General features: G+C 41.8%; 2 long non-coding RNA genes across 2 annotated transcripts in view; one reads left to right on the top strand and one right to left on the bottom strand.

Annotated features, from left to right (window-relative positions):
- The window catches only part of LOC127388737 (uncharacterized), a 43,196-nt gene extending 32,406 nt beyond the window's left edge, over positions 1-10,790 (top strand). Inside the window, exon 7 of the long non-coding RNA XR_007890704.1 lies at positions 10,704-10,790. This is a non-coding gene — a long non-coding RNA (uncharacterized LOC127388737). The remainder of the gene's footprint in view (positions 1-10,703) is intronic.
- LOC127390361 (uncharacterized) overlaps positions 1-16,897 on the bottom strand; it is a 47,129-nt gene extending 30,232 nt beyond the window's left edge. Inside the window, exon 1 of the long non-coding RNA XR_007890889.1 lies at positions 16,454-16,897. This is a non-coding gene — a long non-coding RNA (uncharacterized LOC127390361). The remainder of the gene's footprint in view (positions 1-16,453) is intronic.
- Positions 16,898-18,209: the final 1,312 nt, after the last annotated feature.

Here is an 18,209-nt window from a genome sequence, read left to right as displayed (position 1 = left end):
TTTTAATGTGAATCATTTGTGTATATGCTTTTGCTAGAGCATAAATATGTAACATAAGAGAGCAAGGATATTGAAGGAATCAACATCATTTTCTTATTTAGAATACTGGGTAGTATGTCTGTTCTTTCTAAGAAATTAAATTTGAAGGATGATGAGAAAACCATTTATATTTATTACTGTGATAATCTGTTAGCTGCTTAAGAACTTACATGTTCGTATCAAACAATAATTAAAGTCTTCAAATCAAAGTGTCTATCTTCCAGTGTTTTTTTTCTTGTCTGCAACAGGAAAGGTTGTGAACATTTACAAATGGGCATTTGATTGCACTTTTTTCCCTCAATTTTTGTTAGAAAAGGTTCCATTATTAGAAGCAGCTGTATTAAAAATGTGAATAGTATACAGAGAATCAAGTGGCTTTCACTCAGTTAACCTCCCAGAGAGGAAGATCTAAGTAAGAGAAGTAGAACTCCATTTTTTTAGGTCTCCCTCTCTTGTTATCTTAATGTAGAATCAAGAGGTTCCAGTACAACTCTTCCGTTAACTGTGCACTTGAATAATTTAGATTTCACTGTCTTTGGTTTTATTGGTATTTTTTTTAAGTAGGAGACATCTGCTTGTGCTGTTTGAGTATTAACTTAGAAAGAGAACACCGAAGAGTTAAAACCTTTAAAATACAAGCCGATCTGGAGAAAGATTGCTGTCAACTTGTATAGAATTATTCAAGAGTATGAATAACATACCACTGTACCTTCATATTAATACAGTTTATGTAGAAGAAAACCAGTATAGGTCAGAGAAACTTTTGGCAGTAAAATGGTCTAGCGAATAACTTGAGAATGTTTAACTCACTTTTTTAGAAGGATAGCAAAATATAATTCCTGGATAGAAGTGAAATACTGCTTTAAAAAGGCCACTGAAAGTTGAGTGACTTGACTTCTCAGGAAAGCCAAAGAACTAGCTTATGCTCCAAGCTGTGTTGTGAGGAGAGAATAATGGTTTTAAATTTTGAGAGGCCTTAATGAATTCAACAAATTGAGAAAAATGAAAAATCTACTAAGCCTCCTTTCACATACAATTTAAATGTCAGGTTGTCTTTTTTTACCTGTCAGAATTTGCATTTATATTAATTTGCTATATTAATACATAAAATATATCAATACATCAATAAAATTTATATAGCTTAGTAATTTTTGTAATTGAACATTCACATTTATATTTATAGTTTAAAGTTATAAAATGCAAACTGTATTTTCAGCTTTCTTAGTTAATATATTATTGAAGAGTTTAAAAATACTTTTTGCTGACTAGAGAAAATATTTACTTAACCAGAGGGTATTTATTATTATGACAAATTTAGTTTTTCTTGCATATCTTCAGAAGCTACTACAGAAATCAACCTCTAGCAAGATGCTTGTGTCTATTTTGTAGAGTATGATACTGAGAAAAATACAGAGCTACTAATACAGAATGATCTAACCCCCATTTTCAGAGGTGCAAATGACTTTATTATTTAATAATTTTGCAAATATTACTTATAGATCAAATAAGGACATTCAGAAACAGAATTGGGAAAACTTGATGTGCAGTTATTTTGAGTTATTCTGTGTTAACAGATATAATCATGTTTTGAAGTGGTGATAATCCCTTACTTAACCACAATTGGGCTAGACCAAGTAGCAGAAACTCTACTTCAGTAAGACAACCCTATGGTTGGATATAGGTTGGAGAGTGTAAGTATTAACGTTTAAGAGTATGGGGGTTTTTTGGATGATTTTGAGAAATAGATAGGAAAATGTCAGAATTAAGAAAGTGTTTCCTCTGTTGTACTAGGAAGTGTATCTGTATGTAGCTTTGGGCTCTTTAGACTAGTATTGTGATGTACAGTAGCAGTATAAAGAGATGGCTGCTTTCTTAAGGCAGTTTCTGTGTGTACTAATTTGTACAGTCCAGTTTTCCATGTAAGTTGGCCAAAGCACAGAGAGTTATTTTAATTGCCCAATTTTTATAAAGAGCATGAATAACTCAGAGGAGAGGCTTTTGGCTACTTCTTAGAGTGGCTGTGTAGATGGATTTCATTGCTGCTGTGTATGTGCCCCATGAGTGGAAGGACAGATTATTTGGACAAGCAGAGTCCATTAGATGGTTATCAGCAGACTGCTACTTGAAGCAACCTCATGTCCACTGTCCTCAGGGCACTGCACAGCTACGTGAGTACAGACATTTATTATTTCATTGTTTCCATCATACCACAAAGATGGAAATAATGCAGTATATGTACTGTGTAATTAATTTTGCTTTATATATAATAGTATAATTAAAGTCTTGCAGTAAATTAAGTCTCCTTATGACCACTAGCAAAGTACAGTTAACATATTAGATATATCTCTTTACATACGAATAAAGGAGTCATAAGTCACTGGCCTTTAAGATATTCCCTAGTGTGATTCTTCAGAGAGCAACGTGTCCTACAATAGCATTTCTTCCTTTCCAAGGAAAAACATACAGCAGAAGAGGGAGAAGATTTCTTTCTAAATTTCACAAGTAAAGCTCTAGTTATGATTTAAGATGGTCTCTCAGTGCCCTGAAGGCTGTGATTCTGAGTTTCTGGGGCATAGCCATCACCAGGGTCCACTTGGACTGCCAGGGAAGTCTGATGGAGGCAAGAAGAGTGTGATCCCGGCACACGTCGCTGCCTATAGCATGTACATATGCATGTAGCAAGGGATAAAAGATTCATCAGCAACATGGCTTGTCTTTGATTAATGTATCTCAAAGTTTGGGGTCTGAAAAGACCTGTTTCACTATTTGTATGCTCCCTGCAGGGATATTGATAGTGACTGGCTTTGTGTTGAGTGCCTTACATCTTTGTAGCCCTGATAAAAATGGTTGTATTTTCAGTACTGTGTTGTACATAGTGCTGAGTGACTTGTTGGTCACGTGGCTTTTCTCTCTTATTCTCCATCACGCTCTCCAGCTTATTAGAAACAATAAACACCAGAAATAGATTCCCTTCTATGACTGATTCCAGAAGCAAATGTACCATTACAAATTAGTGACAGAGCCTTCTGTATCTGCAGCTTCACAGAGAGGTTAAGGGGGCTAGCAGCTCAGTGTCAACTAGCAGTGCCTCAGCACTTTCATTTGCTATTTCAAATTCAGACTGGAGTAGTATCCATAATCTCCTAACCAATCACTAATCCTCAGGGATTTTGAACTGCCAGCCTGCAAGATGTCTATTTTTACATAGGGGTTCATGCAGCAGAGAAAAGATGTTAGATTCCTCAGGAACACTGGACTACATGACAGAGATCTACCCTTCAGTCTTTCATGTGAACCAAGGAATTTTCTGTTGGTTTTGTGTTCCCCCTGCCTTCTCCCAGAAAAAAGTAGCTGTCATCACAGCCGGCCTCGGAAGATAAAGGACTGAAGTGTAGTACCACAACAGATGATTGATTCAGTTCACACAGGTCTGAAATTATATCATCAATAGTTCTCAGCCTTACAAAACCAACATCATTGATTTGGAGCACTTGGTTATGGTTTTGCTGTTAAACATTATCTTGGCAAGAGCTATTTACTTCCCCAAGGAGAGATCCTAGACCGTAACAGGTGAATTAAATAAGCTTCTAGGTCATCTTTTAAGATCAGGGAAAACATCTGATGATTTATAGTCTCTGACAAAACATTCTGTATCTACATTGTGCAAAAAGTTGACTGAAGCCACAGCCTTGCAACTAGCTGGTACATGCTACATCAGATGTCTGTGGTACACAAAGAGGTCCTCTCCTTGTTAAACTTTGAACACATGATCCTTAGTACAGTGTCATCTTCATACCTTAATGTACCAAGGGTCTGGGTGAAAGACCTAGAGATGGGGATTTGCTCACATTCAAAATCTCTGCGATGCTCAGGGGATGCTTTGTCTCCATATAAATACCTCAGAGTGAGGACCTTCTGCCTTGAACAAAAAGTACATCTGGTTTTATTTTTCAGGGACTTACCAAACAAGTGCTGATAGTCAACGTGATAAATAATTATATCTTCTTTCAACAAACCAAGATCCTCTGTCTTCCGGAACTTCTATGTGACATACATCTCTGACATAAGCCAGTCAGAACCAGGCACATTTGGGGTTAGAATTAGTAACGTTAGAGGCTCTGAGCCTTTCTAGCCTTCAGCATATTGTAGCAGGGGTCAACAGCAAGGACCTGTCTTCCAGAGTTACCTTTTTCAAACAAGGACTCCTAAAGGTGTGCTTGTTCATAACAGACACAAATAGGTGTCCTGTTCTAACTAGAGAGATGCTGAGAGCTCCTGAAAAAAATGTTTTATTTACCTATTTAATAACATAGGGTTTGCATGCCTTTTATTTTTTAACCTTTCTTTGAGTCTTATGAAGCTTTCAGTATACCTGCTTAGCCAAACATACTCTTTTGAAATCATAATCAGATCTTGCATCCAAACCCAGTATTGTTATAGCTGATAGACTGGGTGTTGCCTAGGTGAAATCTGCTAGCAGGAGCTATTTTGCAACAATTTAGATAATTTTGTGTCCAACAAAGTAATTTTAAGTAGTTACTCACAAACCTAGCTGAAAAGACTCTCTGTTAGAGTATCCTAGGATCATCAATCTCCCTCAACTTCTTCCGTTTCAGTAGTACAGGACCGTTTAATAGCTTTGACACTAACTAGAGTTTGAGTAGTTTCCTAAAAGTGTATTTTCCTGCAATAACTGCTTATCTTCTGCACAGGGATACAATATACCTTAGCTTGTAGGAAGATTTCTAAAAAGCCTCTCTTTATATATTTACCTGAAAATGGAGACCTGTCTTACCTATCTGTGTAATTTTTTACTCATGGAAAATGAGCTCCCCTGTCTGCTTGTGAAATATTCTGTGCCTTGTAAAACACATAGCAGGAAAAACAGAAGTATAATGCATGGGTTATGAATCTCCTACTGAAACAGTAGGAAACTGACAAACCTCTGTGGTTTTAATTATGATGTTAACTGTGCCCACTTAAGGTCTACTGCCAAACTCTAGAAACAATGTCCTCCTCTTTTAGAGGAAGATGCAACTACTTTGTCTTCAGTTTTCTACTTCAGTTTTTAGAGGAAGTATATATTGATTCCTTGAGCTTTAGTTCCTAGCAAGTAATTTTCTTAGTATGGGGCTGATTTCTGTGGATTGACAAATCTTCTCTTCTTTTCCACTCCCTACTATTCTTTTAGATTCTGCTTGCAGAACAACCAGCAGGGTTTTAAGAGCACAATATGCATGACTGCATCTTTTCCTCTAATGCATCTTCCCTAACAGTGGGGAGGAATGGCTCTCTCAGAATGTGCTCATCTAAGCTTCCAGTTCCCCAGGATCTTGGAAGGACTTATGTGCAATAGCAGCTTCAGCATCTGCCACAGATAGCAGGCGAACTGGTGGTTGACTGGCAGAGCTAAGAAGAAATAGATTTCCAGCACGGGGCCAATGGACTCTTCTTCAGAGACTTTATTTACAGCACCCTTCTAACTCTTCTTCAAAACAGCAAGAAATATTTTAAAATTACACAAGCAAAGGATGGACAGGGATCAACTTTTCACCTTCTCTATCAATAAGCAATGAGGATGCATCAGATGAAGCTGGTAGAGGCAGATTCAAATAATACAATAGATTTTATTTATATGCCTGTGGGTAATATACTCATGACAGTCTTTGCCTAAAGACAGATGGATGAAAGAAATTCACAGGGATCTAAGGAGAGACTGCACAAGACCTTGGAAGAAAGATCTAGTAAAGGTCACTGACTAGACAAACCACATCAGGCTCAGGAAACCTCCTGAGCTAAAACAAAGTTGGATGCTGCAATCCATGGGCATTATCAAATGTGCTTGTCCTGGTCCTGCTGTTCTCTGAGAGAGTACTTGGGTAAGAACTGGCTTATGTCTGCTGTTGGAGATAGGGAAATGGGCCAAGTGTATGCCAACTGTAGTCAGTCTTGTTTCTTATACTGCACTGTCAGCTTTGCTAACTGCGGTATTTCAAAGATTTTATGACAAATGTTAAAAAAATGCCTCTGCCTCACCTCACTTAATCATCCCCTTACCCAAGCCAAACAAACCTTATTAATCTTTATCTCTCTAGGAACCTGTTGCTACCATTGTAATTTTGAGTAGTGGCTTTTCTTCTTCTGTATGCTCGCCTTCAGGTTCTCTCTACTACAGAGAGGAAATCTTTGAGCCCACCACAGAAAAGAGCAAGGAAATTAACAGAAAATCCATGGAATAGTGTTGTTTCCATCACAGTAATTTGGGAGGAAGAATTTCATTCTGGTCCCTGTTAAGTGAATAAATCAAATCCACCCATCTGTAGTGCCAAATCTATAAGTCATGTTCTAAAATTCAGCAAGCCAGGACCACAACCTTTGGAAATTCCCATAAATTACTTTCCTTCTCTTCCTTTCAACTTGAGGACTTATTCTGATAATAGATTTATCCTCCTAAGTCACTTAGCAAGAACAAGGAAATTAAATGGGAAGTGTGTCTATTTAGCAGGGATTAAGGTTCAGTTCCCGGGTTAGCTTCAAGTCCTTCCAATTTTCAGTAGATAGGCATAGGTGAATGTAGCTAGAGCTCAAGGAGGAGGGGACGGAAGGGATGGAGGAACAGGGGAAGATCTAGAGCCCTTCATAGTATCCTTTCACCCTCTGCCTTCTGCTGCTGGCAAATCTTCACCTGAACAGCCAGTGCTTAAAAAAAAAAAAGCCTCTCCTGTTTGGCTATTTACTCTTAACACCTCAGGTGTTGAGCAAATGAAGGCAAACCTCTGTGCCAGGGCTCTGTCTCTTTAACTTTGTATGTACACCAGCAGGCACAGTAGGAACCCATTCTGTTTTGGACATGCTATAGCACAAATGGCTGATAAATCAGAAAGGAAGGAATCCACATTTTCTATTACTTGTGGGGCCTCCTGGAGTGATTAATATATGTTTAATGAGTTCTGTATGTACACTTTATTTAAATTAAATATTTCTTTTTTAACAAGACCACTTAAAATTAAGTATGGAAGTAGGGCAGCTGGTAATAAGTTTAAATTTACTATAGTATTTTAAAATAACACAATAAAAATCCTATGCAACACATTTTTTGATGCCAAAGTTTCAGAGAAAGTCAAACTACTGAATGGGTGGCAGAGCAGTTGAAATTATAACCTACAGAATGCTGAACCTGCCTCTGATAGATACGGGGTTTTTTTCTCTTTTAATGTACTTTTCTATTACTGACTAGTATGTTCAAAAATGAAAAACCACTGGGAGATTAAAAAGCAAGTAATTTCATTTTTTCTCATTAGGTCCACGAATGAAAACTGTAAGAGGATGAGATGTACTAGTTCTAAAGTCTTGAAGGTCATGCTGACCAGAAACAATCACTGAAGTTCACCAACTAGCAGTGATTAGTCCTTGTTGAATAACTCAGTTTTCAGTGCAGTATGTTCTGATAATTTTTTTCTTACATGTTATGTACATCTATAGTTATTTAATTTAACTGATAAAAAATGAAGAGCTCTATTGCTACATTTAATTTAATTCCATTTTCCATCTACACACAGTTTGCAAATTATAACTGGAAGACTGAATCATGTGGTAAAGAAAAGCCATTAAATTTTCTACCATAAAATGTAAGAATTAAAAATTAGAAGTGAGTTATATAGGTGATTAAATAAAAATTGTACAGGCATGAAATAACAATCAGGATAGCAAAAATAATTGTAATTTGTAAAGAGGGTATATTTAGTTAAATAAAGGCTTTTAACGTTAAAAAAATAAGATGTTAATATGTAAACCTGGACCAAGATAGACTACATAAGACAAGACATTCTTTCTCGCTTCTGTTTTAAAGGGTAGCTAGAACTGATAATTTAACCCAAGAGACACAAACCAATCCACCCAGTCTGCTGATAACATGCACTTGTAGTTCTGGGTCCTAAACAAACACAATATGGGCTTCTCAAGTGCCCTGGTTAATAATCAGTTGCCCAGGAGTCCCCTCTGACCTGTGTGGGCCCTCCTTGTCATGGAACAAAACCCCAGCAGCTGTTGCTGGGGTGAGCTGTGGGGGTGCAGGAACTGCACCCTTGGCTGCTGCCTCTGCCCCCCTTGGCTTCCTGCCTGCCTGTGTGAGAGAAACCTGCATCTGCAACCTTCCTTCAGAGCAAATTAAAGAAAGCTGGGCAGCCACGTTACTGAGACCTGCCTCAGAATAAGGTAGAAGGAGATGACCTAGGGTTAGATGACCCTGACTATCGAGTGTGTTGCCTTGACAAATAGTAATTGCTTGACAATTGCTCTAGGCTTGGAAAACATATGTTATCATGTTCATGCTGTATCCACTGATAGAGATTGTTTTCATTACACGTACTGGTTATTTCTAACTCCACTGAACCTACTGATGTGTGAAAACACAGATAAATTCAAACTAGAGGTCTCAAACTTGAAAGCCTGAAGCTTGAAAGTCTCTCCTTTGTTTGACTTAATTCCTTTTAGCTAGCGGATGTCTGTCTTTAGCTCAAGAATCTGTCTATGTCCAGCATTTACAGTGATCTTTGAAATGCCTTTTTTTTTTTTTTTTTTTTTTTTTTGAATGGTGTCTTTGTTGGAGCTGGAGAAGTTTCTGTGAAAAAATATCTCAGTTTTGTGCTTGGTGAAGGCTATTGTATTAATTATCTCCTTGTATAGGTTTCAGCATTAAGGTTGTTGGACACATTAAAGAACAGTCCACACTCACAGCTTGGTATTTCAAGCACATGCAGAAGTTCAGCATTGGTTACGTATTTTATATACTCTGAGAGCTTACACGTTTGGGTCTGTACTGTAACAGAACTTCCTTTTGAATGACTGTCTGCAGTTACTGTTTCCTCTCCTTTTGGCAAAAGTTTTAATGATAATATTAACATGAGCCTCCATCAATTGAGAAAAAATTATTTATTTTTTAAATAACATATTTCTTTTTCTGAAAAGCTACTGAGTCTCTCCCTGAGATAATCTTATATTTTAGCATTTTTCCTTATACCTTTACATGTGTCTGGTTAAGTATTAAGAAACTTCTCAGCTCGAGAAAGTCTGCAGAGACAGAAAAGATTATAGGAAATTTTTTTGGGAGGCATAATTGCTAAAATAAACCAAAAAGAATGAAGGGGAGGCAGCATACAATGTATAGCACTCATTTGTGCTCAAGTTGGTAGAGGTGTATGTTTGCTGTATTAACGAAAAGGTGGCAGGAGTCTATCAGGGGTCAATACATAGTCAATCATGACCTCACAGACATAAGGAGGTGGAATTCTTGTGGCATTTGCAAGAGTATGTGTGGGCTTTGATTCATTCATTCACACAGCGTCAGCAAGTAAATAGGATATTGCTTTCTTATTTGATGAAGACTTCAGTCACCCAATTCAGCATCTTCCATTAAACTTATTTTCCCTCCATTTTCATGTGCCTCTTGCATATTTCCAGCAGGCTTTCCATCTAGAAGGATGAATCTTAACATATGAGAAAAAGACAGTTTTGGTACTACTTGTAAATTTGTTGTCATATGACACAACCTGTCAGTATTTTAATTCTTGCTTTTAAATCAAATGTCTGCAAGTATGTATGTTGAAATTTTGTATTAACAAGTGCAACAGTAATACCTACATCTAATATACATCTTTTTATCTATAGATCTCTGTTTTTCTTAAGCTTAGAATGAGATTTTGTTCCTTTAAAAACTCACATAGCTCAGGTAGAAGAAGCTCAGGCAAGATTTAACAACATTTATGCCTTCTCACTGTTGGGCTGCTTGACAGATGATACTACGACACAGCTCTTCTAGCCTCCAAGTGCCACTGACTCACAGCCCAGCATCTTTGCAGTGCTTTGTGCAGACTCTCCCACTGCACCCAAAGCTTCCCCTCTTTCAACAGGAGGAGGCTTATGGCTTCTTTCCACAATTCCTACAGAAGGAACCTTCCTTGGGTGAGATACGGGGCTTTTAGTGCCCTTTCCCAGTCAGGTCTTCATATCTAATGTGAAGTGTGGAAGAATGGTGAGGATTTCAGTCACTGTAATTTTGTGTTCTTTTGTGTGGAGATATGATACAGCACGAGAACTCCTCTAAGGGAGATGATTCTAGCTGGATTAGCCTTTTGACACTCAGTAAATGCTGCTAACTACGCACCTTGCCTCTGTAACCATGAGTTTTGTATTTTGAAAAGACAAATACACAGGTAAACAAGAAGTTGCTGAACACTTATTTCAGATCTTAGGTTGGTTTAGACTTTTTTATAACCTTAGTTTAAGTAGCCTTGGGATGTCCTATAACCATTATTTTGTCTCTTAGATTCAGTGAGAGCCAGAACAGTTACAGTTGTTCCTATCTTAGAATCTAAAAGCTATTGGTGAAATTCCAAGCTGGGGACAGCATTATGGCCCTCATTTGAACTCCCACTCCAAACCTTGGCCAAAACACCATCCATCTTCCACTTTGATATAGATTTAACATCAGCTGTATGATTTAACTTGAAATGTCTGTAGGAACAGTAACTAGCAATCTGCACTTAGATGGTGGGGTGGAAGAGAGAGCAAATGTATTCTTTAGTGTGTTAATCAATCCCACTTGTTTAAGCATGTTCAGGATATTATGCCAAGTCACTGAATTTCTTTTTTTCATTTCTTTGCAGATCTACTTTACCTGTAGTGCTGAGCTATTGTGATAGTTTGTTTTTTATGACTTGCATCAAGCGTGAAGCTTTCAAAACCACGTGTCAAAGGTAAGTTAGTTCAATAATATTCTTATTTGCATACGCCTCTAAAAATAGAATACATTTACAGGGGAACTTTTTATCACTTAATTGAAGGCTCAGCTCTGTTGATAAGTCACAGTCCTGAGTAAAGGATGTTGTGAAGCAGCATGCACTCCTGCAGGGAACTCTGAGAGAGATTTTCTCCTGGTGCTCTCCAATATATTGAGGAAGTGAGTGTACCAGCTTTTAAAATAGTGCAACCTGATCCTTTCTTTACAGCTCAAAGTGTGGGGGTGGGGAGTGGAAGTGAAAGAATAGTAGCCCAGATCCTCCTTCCCATTTTGGGTCTGGTTTTCTCTGTTGAGTTAAGAGAGCATTAACTGTGCATGACCATTATGAGAAAGGACCCTTTGCTCTCACCCTTCACAGTTCTTGTGTCGTAGGCCAGGTTTAATCTAGTCAGTGTTAGAAGAAACTAGTACACTTACAGGGTTATAATGAGCTTCCCCCTCATTTTCATTTTCCCTTGCTGGTATGTAAATCATTGCTTGTAAGGGATAAAAATCTGTAGGAGTTAAAAAACTGAAGTGATTGCACCAATGTGCAGCTCCTCCTAGTTCATCTGCAGTGTTTATCACACTGTTTAGTATTGTAAAACTAAAATTAAATAAACTCCAAATCAAAAGAGACTGTCTAATATTTTTCTAACCAACTAATAAAAGTAAACTTGATGACCTAAAGTAAATCACTGAAAAAAGCTTTACGAACAAGGACAGACAATGTGCAAGTCAGGAGGAATCAGTTTGTTCCAAGTTTCACTTGTGGGTAGCGATTTAAAACTTATCCAGATTTATAGATTTAACTTGGAAAGGCTACCAAAATTAATATTTAGTCAGTAGTTGTGACAGCCAATCAGTACACTGTCATACAGTGGAATCTTTGTGAAATTTATTATTTTATAAGAAAGGATGATCGTGCACATACCACAATCGGCCAGAAACGAGGATACTAAGAGTACTGAAAAAGGAGAGAGGTTTCAATAGTCTGTTTTTAGCTAGCTATTTATTTTTTACTTCTTCATGCAGTCTAAAGGGCATGTTTCTCACCTGATTAAATACTACTGATTTCCTAATTTTCATTCATATTTTACAAAAGATGTATTTGTAGCTGTAATCCATTCTGAGAGCTCTTTTTTAGTCTGTGGCAGGTATATCTTGTGTACAAATTATGTACACATTTTGAAGTAATGCCCTGATTAGCTAATATAACAAATACATATGTAATATTCTGAATGTTAACTATATATGTAGATCATGTTCATGAAGACTGCTACAGTACTTTAACATATTCTGAAAAGTATATTACTTTTTTACAAAGCATCAATGCTAAACTGGAAAGTGGTTCTATTAGACATACATACAGCTAGAGGACAAGACCCAGAATCCAGTATCTAGATTCAAGAGAAGGAACCGGGGAAAACAATACTTCTCCTTTCCAGATATTAGAAATGAAACTTGCATAAAGATTTCTGCAAGAATGCTATCAGTCTTCAGTTAGAAGGGTCATGGCGTCACGGGCTAGCTGCTGGAAGGAAGAGAGTTTTCTTTTCTTTCCCACTTTCCATAAAACACCAGTTACTATAAAAGGATAGCTGGAGCTGTGCTGCTTTCTTTCTGCACCTCAGGCTCAATTTAAAAAAACTCTTCTTCTCCCCTTGTATCTTACCCTTTGTGAATAAGTACTGGACTTTCCTGCTGTTAATAGTTTTGTTCTATGGCCACAACAATGTAAAATGGACATTTTGGATAACTTAAGAGCTGGGTACGGGCTTCTAAAAAGCAGTAACTGGACTTGCAGTCTTGTTAGTTATGCATGGCTGCTGCTTGTTAAAGTGCTGCTGTGCAAAAGCTGAAACACTGGAACTGCCTGCTTGCAGAACCAGGAAGACTGTGCTGTGTGTATCAGTCAAATTTCCAACTGTAAGTTAGTAACACTCTTTAAAACTGAAAAGATAAGAACGTGTTCAGTTTTAAATGAAAGCTGTAGAAATTAATAGCATAGGCCTTTATGGTCACCAGAGAAAACTGCTTGTTATCTTTAGGAATTATGAGGCTGCATTCTTCAAAAAGAACTGGGGGGTGAAGTACATTACATTACATTACATTACATTAAAAAAAATATTGAAAGTGTCAGACACCAAATGGTACAGTCAGAATTGTCACAGATACACTACTACAGCAGAAGTTGACTGATAATCTTTTTCAAGTGTGAAAAGGGAAAGGAATGGTGATTCAGATAATCATATGATGAGTTACTCATTTTTGTACTTCAGGTAATCAAAAGAAAAACAGACTTTAAAATAAATTAATAATAAACAAGTATTGTGTTTATAAAACAGAAAAAAACTATTTTGATTTTGCAGACCTGAAAAGCCTTTGAACTGTGACTAAAAATTAAGTTAAAACTACATACAGTAGTAGGATATTAAAATATGGGTTTCAGCCTCTCAGTGTGTTATTACATTTTCACTTTCCTGTGTACTCTAGTAACCCAACTCTAGTCTCCAATGCTTTCTGATAGTTAAACCAGAAAGGACCATTAAGGTGAGGAGATATGCATGTGTGTGTATATATATGTACCTCCTTCCTTAATGGATTGGTTTAAGACATATACATAATACAGAGAAAATATACTCTTGTTTTGTTTCCTGAACACTAATACCTTTAAACGTGGAATATTTAATTGACATGTGTTTATGATCTCTGGCTGTGTGACAGACCTGCAAAACAACCAATACCAATCTCAATGCCAGAATTTGAGAGCAAAGTGGGTTTGAGGCACACAGAAACTTCAGCTCACAGTGATGGGTGTTGCCTCCAGTTTCTGTGCCTCAGTCTATAAGCCACGTCCTTACCCAAGCTGCTTTTCCAGTCCACCTCATACATCTACCCACCTTTTGTTTTCAGATAACAGACAGTGTTGGGGTTTGCTTTATACTGTTGTCCCTTTGATTTCTTTCTGTGACAAGCTCCAGAGCACAGAGGCAGCCTGGCAGCTGCACTGGAGCTGCAAGCGCAGCAGAACGAGGGAGCCCTCCAGGAGCCACTTACAGCTCTCCATCACTGGCCAACCCTTTGCTTGTAGAAGTTAGCATGCTTAAGTTGACATTGATCCCTCAAGGGACTAGCTACCAGCTAAACAAAACTGGAGCACAGGGCTAGCCAAGCATAGATTCTCTGTGACCCTGTGTCAGGACCTGTGATCCTGTTGTAAAAGCCAGCTATGTTACCTCCTTGCCCTCTGAGACTCCCAGGGAATCCCCAAGTCAATGAGAGGGGGAGTTACTTGCAGCTCCTTAGTGTTTCCATCCCAATCTTTCTTTTGTTTTGGGTTTGTTGGTTTGGTGGGGTTTTTTTGGGTTTTTTTTGGTAAAAACAAGAGATGATGGAATACTTTAAGAAGGCATATTTCTTCCCTTTTGAAGGCTTACTACAACAAAGCAAGAATAATCTGCCCCATTAATTATAGATAATGGAAAATGTGTAAGTATCTACATGGTTAAAGAAGTGAACAAGCTGTCATTGACAGCATCACTACTGTTGTATACAGCTTGGGAAAGCAGATGCATTTGAATTTTACTGGTAGGTTAGAATATTTAGAAGCCAGGAGACCCATAAAGGCTAACGATTAAGTGGGGGTAGAAATGCTCGTTTGCTTGTGCAGAGGAAATAGAGCAAAGATACACCACAGCAGAGAAAGCTAGCAGGACAAAGGAGATACTATTGACTCATTCCAGACTGCCGACTTAGCAGCTCAACTTTGTTTCCTTTTAACTTTTGTAACAGTAGGAGCTCAAAGCTTCTCAGTCTATTTTCTGCACAAATAGAAACACCCAGACTTCAAAAAGTAATACACTTTGAAGAAACCCAAACCATTAACACATTAAAAGCTGTCTGTACTACTGAACTTCATGGTTACTTGAATTTTGCAGTGAGTAAATGCTGATGGTGTAGCAAGAGTTCTGCTGCATTCTGGCAAACAATTCTCGACAAGTACCAGTTTGTAAAACACTTTTTGTTGGTTTTAGTGCGCTATGGGTTTATTGACTTTGCAGTGGGTAAGTACTACTTAAATATTTTCACAGCCTGAGTAACAACCCCCCACTTTTCCCCTCCACGGTAGCATATTGCAACAAGTTTCTAACCCTGCAGCGTGCAGCTCGTAACACTGGGGAAAGCAGACGGTGTGTGAAGTTTAGATTTTGTCCTCAGCGTTTAGATCTATTTCCCATTAAAAAAAAAAGAAAAGAAGAAATAAAAAGAAAATAACAAGGAAAAAAAAAAACAAAAAACCCAAACAATCAGCTTTTTATTGTCCACTCTGAATAATGAAGTATTCAAGGCCACCTCTATGACACCTTCTACGCTCGCCTCCTGCCCTGTCCGGAGCGTTTTCCCGGGCAGGGGACCGTCATAAAACGTCATAAACGCCAATTAATCGGCATCATCTGAACCACCCTGGTACTGGAGCCTACGAGTTTGGTTTAACTTTTGGACTATTCCCTCTTGGGCTCTGCAGCCCAACCCACCTGCCCCCCCCCCGGCGCCGAACCGCTCCCGGACGGGGCGGGGGGTGCGGGGAGGCGAGCGGGGCGCCCGCGGCGTCGGGGGACGCGTCCCCCCCCTCGTTGGCGCGACGGGCTGTCACTCAGGCGACGTCACAATACGCCCGTGTCAGGGCTGTAAACACTCGGGCGGGCGTGTGTGTGTGTGTGTGAGTGACGCGGGGGCGCGCCACCCCCCTCCCCCCCCCCCCCCCCCCCCCCCCCCCCAAACCCCGGCTCGGGCTCGGTTTGGGGGGGGGGGAAGGGGGGAGGCGCGCCCCCGCTTGTTCCCTGCGCGCATGGTAGCGGCACGAAAAGGTAGCATCACTGGAGCGGGGGATGATGTAATTCTCCCTCCGGCCAGTAACTGCCTGCGCTTGCACCGATCCGACTGGCAAAGGGGAAGGGGAGGGAAGGAAGGGGGGGGGGGGGGCTGTTGTTTAGCGCGTGATCGTATCAGCATCTCCTGACCCTGCACCCCCCTCCACCCCTTTAAATCCCGCTCCGCTCATGTCCCCCCCTTCACCCTCTATCCCACCCCCCCGCACACTCCTGGAGCTGGGAGGCGGGAAGGGGGGGAGTAGAGGGGGGGAGCCCCGCGTTGTGTGTGCGGGGTAAACACGCCGGTGAGCGCCGTGCCGAGCGGTAAACAAGTCTAAGGTGCCTTCCGCCGCACGGCAACTTGCTGCGGGCGAGGTGTCCTCCCCCACCCCGCCGTGCACAGACACACACACGCTTCCCCCTAACAAAAGCCCGTTTCATGTCAGCTTTTGTTCGGCGGGCAGCGGCAACTGTCCACTCTCCCGATCAACCCGATCACCTTTATTTCACCGCTCTCCCCCACCCCTCTCCCCAAATCCGGGGGTCCCCCCACGCCCCGTCCCCCGTGCGCGCATCCCCGCTTGCTCCGTGCCGCTTCACAAACCCCCCTCCCCTCGCCTCCTTCACTGAGCGCCTCCAAATTCCCTCGTTCCCGGAGCGCCTGGTCCCTCCAGCCGGCTCTCCGGGGCAGCAGGCAGGTAGGCGAGCAGGCAGCACCCCCACCCCCCCGGGCAGAAAAGGCAGGAGCTTAAATGGCACTTACTGTCAGAAGAGGAGGGACTGGGGAAGTCTCGGTGCAAAAGCAAAATAGCCACTCGCAGGACGGTGCCAGCACAGGAGACAGCGAGGAAAAAAAAAAAAACAAACAAAAATCTTCCAGTAGCGTGGGGTGGGGGTAGGATTCGCCTCTTAACGGGAGAAAAATAAAATCAAAAAATAACCACCACCACCAACCCCCCCGGTTGCCTTTTTTGTGCAGTTTCAGCAAAGCTGCGAGGAAGTTGGTCCTTTTGTTCCACTATTTATAGATTGCGTCAACATTGCGAAAAGGAGAAGGCGGAGCGGTGGCACTTACTCCTCGCCGAGGTTGGGGGGAAGGAAAGATATCGGGGTGGAGAGGCGGGGTGGGACACACACACACGGGCACGCACACACACACACACCAAGCCCGGCGCGCACAAGCGACCTCGGCGCTCTCCCCACCCGCCGCCGGAGCCGCCCCGAGCAACGGGGGGGGAACCGGGCGGGGAGAACCGCGCAGCTTCCCCGCCCGGCTGCCGCCGCACAGCACCGCCCCGCGGGCAGCGAGGCGAGGAGCGCCGAACCGAGCGGCGGGGCCGTGGGCTGTTGGGCTCGGTTCGGAGCGCCTCGCCTCGCCCCGGCACTTCTCCCACCTCCATCCCCCGGTGGAACCTGTTGCGGACCCTTGGGTTGAAAGCTCCGAGGGGGCAGGTGCACGCAACCGCCAAGCCCCTGCTTGCTTTTTTCGAGGCGGTCGAAGGGTTAATTTGGGGAGCCGAGAGGGGAAAAACGTTTTAAGACCCGGGGAGGGAGGGAGGTCGTGAAAGTTAAAAGTCTCTTCTCCTCCGCCGTCCGAGGAGGAGGGGGGCGGGAGGGGGGTCGAGAACCGGCGCTTTTCTGGCCGAAGGCCAATGTTTCTAAACTGAATGTAAACAAAGAAAACTGCAAACACCAGAGGAGGGCCTGCCACCGCCGCCAGGGCTGGGGAACGTGCTCCCCAGCGGGTGCCGAGCTTTGCCCACCCCTCCCCCCCCGTTTTCCTCCCCGTCCGGAGCGCCCACGGTCACCCCGGCCGCCGCCCTCGGCTGTCGCGGGGCGGGGGGACCTTTCCGCCGGCCAGGACGGCGCAGGGCAGCGAGCCTCACAAAAATAAAGGAGAAGTCTTTTATTTTGTTTGCTTTTTGTTTTAACTTTCAAATAGGTTTTGGTTGGTTGGTTGTGTTTTGGGGATTGTTTTGTTTTGCTTTGTTGTTGTTGTTTTGTTTGTTTGTGTGGGGTTTTTGGGTTTTTTTTGTGGTTTTTTTTTTTTAATTTTTGGTGTGTGTTTGTGTTTGGGCTTTTTTATTTTTGCAGAGCGAGGGATCGCCCCTCCCGCCCCGGCAGGCAGAGCCGCCGTGCGGAGGCCGGGACCGGGCTTGCCCGAGCCTGCCGGGCGCTCCCGGCTCCGGCCTCGGGGCTCCGTGGAGCTGCCGGTGCTGCTGCTTGTAACGTGCTCGGGGAAACATTCGCAGGACTCCTGCTCCCTTGGCAAAACCTGTGTTTAGACGGGGAAATCCTCCCTTGCTAGCACCAAGGCCGGCAGGGTGTCACTGCGGGGTTAGAGTGAAGCTGGAGGGAAGGAGGGAGGCTGGAGGCGTGCGTGACCGTGACACCGGTTGTGCGATCACCCTGAAAACACCCGTGACGGCCCCGCGGGCGATGCGTGAGCCCAGCAGAAATAAAGCCCTCAGACCCAGCGAGGTTTGCATTTTCTCCCCCCCCCTCCGCTCCTTTGCTTT

This window comes from Apus apus, chromosome 1, assembly GCF_020740795.1.
Source record: "Apus apus isolate bApuApu2 chromosome 1, bApuApu2.pri.cur, whole genome shotgun sequence".
In the NCBI taxonomy this organism is placed as follows: domain Eukaryota; kingdom Metazoa; phylum Chordata; class Aves; order Apodiformes; family Apodidae; genus Apus; species Apus apus.
This window is presented reverse-complemented; position numbering and strand designations above follow the sequence as displayed.